Source organism: Schistocerca serialis, chromosome 4, assembly GCF_023864345.2.
Source record: "Schistocerca serialis cubense isolate TAMUIC-IGC-003099 chromosome 4, iqSchSeri2.2, whole genome shotgun sequence".
Taxonomy (NCBI): Eukaryota; Metazoa; Arthropoda; class Insecta; order Orthoptera; family Acrididae; genus Schistocerca; species Schistocerca serialis.
The window spans coordinates 49,786,425-49,790,935 of NC_064641.1; the positions used below are offsets into that span (position 1 = coordinate 49,786,425).

General features: G+C 43.6%; 1 non-coding gene across 1 annotated transcript; it reads left to right on the forward strand.

The window, feature by feature from the left end:
• The first annotated feature begins 3,405 nt into the window (after positions 1 to 3,405).
• Trnat-agu (transfer RNA threonine (anticodon AGU)) lies at positions 3,406 to 3,478 on the forward strand. The gene has a single exon. It is a non-coding gene; the product is annotated as a tRNA-Thr (tRNA).
• Positions 3,479 to 4,511: the final 1,033 nt, after the last annotated feature.

Genomic DNA, 4,511 nt, shown 5'->3' on the forward strand with positions numbered 1-4,511 from the left:
AATGGCAGACAACAATGCAAACTAGCCACAGACTGCACACAGCACAGCCAGTGATTTTCATATTGAGCGCTACGTAACGTTGCCAATAAGAAAACATAAACAGCCTACTTACATAGAGAAAACATAAACAGCCTACTTACATAGCAATAAGAAAACATAAACAGCCTACTTACATAGAGAAAACATAAACAGCCTACTTACATAGAGAAAACATAAACAGCCTACTTACACTGCTAGCCTAAATCAAATATACTGCTTACATTGTTATCTATAGTTTTACGTTACTTACACACTTTACAGTTAATACATACTGAAACATTCTAAATCGGAACAATAAAAATCGTTTAAACAATGCTTTCAATGAAAGTTAACAGTGGAGTCTTTGTAGTTGTAATTGATTCTTACGAAATTAGCTTCGGTTTTTTGTTAATAATGTAACTTGTTACTACTTACCACTGAACGTACAGAGGGAGTGAAGTTCTGCCGTCGAATAGCATGTGTCCACTTCTTCGTCAGTTCAGCGTCCTTTGGAAATATGAACACAGATATCTTTTTCCCAGTCCGGTAGTTGCCAGTACAGCCCGATACACAGTACTTATTCACCGTAGTGTGACGGACAAGTACTTGGCGATGGTGAAAGAGATGTATCAAAATAACAACAGTTTCAGCAACTCACAGCTCGACACTCGAAAGCAATCCACTCACAGCAATATACTATCGCCATATTGGGCCGGTTGTCGTGACGTCACGGTGACGTAGCTACCCCTGTTGGTTGGCCTTGTTTTGTCGGAGGTGTCGACCGTATTCGAGAGAACACGCGCTCGGCCCGAACGCAATGTGCACGGTGGTGAAAGACACGTGCCGCAGCCTTCCTGGCAGGATTAGCGTAAATCCCCAGGGGATTCTCCCAGTGACATCCCCACCACTGTACGCACTCTCTAGTCAGCAGCTTCTAGAGGGTCACTGTCCGCAGAACCAAAAACGTCTCTCAGCATGTAGGAGTACACCCTGATAATCCCGCATTCTCTTGCGTATTCCCTTAATTTATACATCTGCATTCATATTCGGCAAAAGACAGAAAGTGCACGGTACTTCACATTGTACGACAAGTTAAAGCTTTTCCCATTCCATTCGAGTATGGATCACGGGGAAACCTACTGGTTAAACGCCTCTGTGCGCTCTAATTGTTCTGATTTTGTCTTTGCGCTCCTGACGGAACTACAGGGTGTCCAGAAAAGGACTCCCTGATTTCAAAATGAAATATCTCGAAAACAAAGATCGATGGAGGAACGCAGTAAACGGTATGGTAAGAAGTTTATACAGCAGTTTGAAATAATAGTTACAAAAGCTGCTAACAGATGGCGCTGTAATCACCATACGTAATGCCTAGTATAAATAGTGATCCGAAGCCCAGAGCGATCAGTTCCACTATTGAAACGTGAAAGGAGATTAGCGTACCGAAGGAAGAGATAAAAACCATGTACTCCATTGAACAACGTGTTTTTCTGGTGCTAGAGTACCACAGGTTAGAAGAGAGTCCTACGGCAACAAGGCGAAGTTTTCAAGCACGATTTAATGTTCCAAAAGGACCCGATGCGAAAACCATTCGTACGCTCTTCGCAAAATTTCAACGAACAGGCAGCGTAACTGATGATCTAGTGGGGGATGTTGGCCGCAAGCAAACCGCAGTTACGCCTGAAAATATCGCCACAGTTTCTGGAATTATTCAGTGAAATCCAATGTCATCCGTCCGTAGAATTACATCTGAGACTGGTTTTGAAGCGTTCCAGCACGCAGAAAATTCTGAGAAGAAGCCTACACATGTTTCCATTCAAAATTCAAACGCACCAGGCCATACCTGTACGAGCTGTGCAACAGAGGGTTGCCTTTGCTAATCAGATGCTCACAATGATTGATAGTGAAGGATTTGATGTTGGCTGCATCTGGTTTACAGATGAAGCACACTTCCACCTGAATGGATACGTGAATAAGCAGAACTGGCGATTTTGGGGTTCCGAAAAGCCATATTGGTGTGAAGCGAAACCCCTGTATTCTCCTAAAGTTACTGTATGGGCTGCAGTATGCAGCAGAGGCATTATGGGCCCCTTTTTCATTCGAGAAACGGTCACTGGTGCACGTTACGTTGCAATTTTGGAACAATTTGTCGCCATACAGCAAGCGTTAGAGGATCGACCAGGTACTGAATGGTTTATGCAAGATGGAGCCCGACCACATCGGACCGAACAAGTGTTTCGCTTTCTTGAGGAATACTTCGGGAATCGAGTCATTGCTTTGGAATATCCCAAATTTACTGGTGCAGGCATGGATTGGCCTCCATATTTGACTCCCTGTGACTTTTTTTGTGGGGCACAGTGAAAGACATGGTCTACCCGTAACGCTGGACGAGCTTGAATCGACGATCTCTTTGGCATGAGAATCCATTTCGGTTGAGACACTAAAATGTGATGGCGAATTTCATTCTTCGTTTGCGCCACCTCTGTAGTGCCAATGGTGAAGATTTTGAAAAGATTGTGATGTGATTGTTTGCAAAGATTATTTTCATACGATTATTTCACTTATGTATGCTGATATGAGCTGTACAGCGTACAGCGCCATCTGTTAGCAGCTTTTGTAACTATTATTTCAAACTGCTGTATAAACTTCTTACAGCTTTCACAATAAACATACCGTTTACTGCATTCCTCTATCGATATTTGTTTTTGAGATAATTAATTTTGAAATCAGGGAGTCCTTTTCTGGACACCCTGTAAGTCGTAAAGGGAGTAGTATTCGCAGATCCCTAACTGTTCAAGCATGCTTTCTCAAATAATTGGCGTATGTCTTCAAGCGTCTTCCAGCTTAGGCTGTTCAGTATTTCCGTGACACTTTCCCGTAAGTCAGAAAAGCCTGCAATCATTCATGCCGCCATTGTATATGTTCAATATTCCTTACGAAGACTTACGTCTGCGTTGCGTAGCGTCGAAAATATGGAGGAAAATTGTTTACAAGCTACGTACAGTACAAATATACAGTGGTCAAAATAAGCGATACATATTGCCGAAACGTTGATACTGTACGTTGTAATTCAGAAATACGTTAGGATACAGGCATATTTGGTTGTTTGTAATGTAACCATAGCGGAAGCAGTCTCTGTTTCTACCGTCAGAGTTCTGTTGCTTCATGATGGTTCTGACAACTATAACATACCATCAGATGTTTCTTATCGTCACTCTAATGGAGCTACGAAAGAGGCAGGTGAACATCACAACGAATGCCGCTGTGAATCAAACTGATGTCTCTAGTTAAATACGAGTATGTGGTGTCTGATTTTTGGACATGTCCGAAAGAATTTGGGTGTGATGGGGGCTGTGCGAGGGTCGTCCGTGCAGCTGCGGTGACCGCTGCGTCCGGATGGCGCAGTGGTCAGCACATCTGCCTAGTAAGCAGGAGTCCTGGATTCGAATCCCGGTCCAGCACAAATTTTCAACTTGCTCCATTGGTATAAATCAATGGCCACTGGCGGCTATTTTCTTTAATTCCTTTTTGTGTTGATGTGTCTAGAATCTGCAACGAGATTCTATGGACGTGATCAGTTGAGGATGGACAGAGAAGTGGCCAATGGAAGGAAAGCAACACGTGTGCAGGACCGCTATCTGCGTATAACAGCTAGCAGAAATCCTCAGCACAACGCTACGCGTCTACTGCGGCAGTTACAATTAGCTATAGAAGGTCAGGTGTCAACACAAACAATACGAAATAGTGTTTACCTGTCAGAAGACCTGTCAAGTCTCTAACTCAGTTTCGGGGAAGAGCTCGTGTCGCACGGCCTCTAGACCACTTAGCACTCAGTAGCAGGGGGACTCAAGATCTTTTGTGATGCGACTTGTATCAGCCTCTGCCCTGACAGTACTGATAATCGTGGGTGGAGGCAAAGAAGACTACGTTTACAGCCTGACTGTATCGTAGAGCGCCGCCTCTATCAAGGCGGTCCAGTGATGTTTTTGGAATGGGAACATGTATGGTTGCAGGTCACTCCTTGTGCCAGTACATTCGAGGATGATTGCTGTGAATACCGGGACATCATCTTGCACACATTGTGGCCCCATTTTGCGAAATATAGGAAAGGGATAAACGCTGATGCCCGACAATGCACACCCTCGTTGTCACAATCTTGTGAACACTTTCCTAATGGAGCTCCGAGTAAGTGGGATGGAATTGTCCATATTCTCTAGATCTCATACGTATTGAGAATTCATGGGCCACGCTAAAATGATCGGTTTATCGTCGTTCTATCCATACAGGGCCTCATAGATGGCGCTGTGGAGGAATGGGACAATCCCACAGGTTTTTCTCGGCAGTTTGATAAGAAGTATGACTAATCCCATTCAAAAGTTTCTCCAATCACGAGAAGGCCCAGTTGGTTAATAAACAAAATGACAGTGCAAGGAAACTGTACTGTTTCACTGGAACTTTTTGAAAGGTTCTATTTTTGCTTTAGTTTTTGTTTTTCA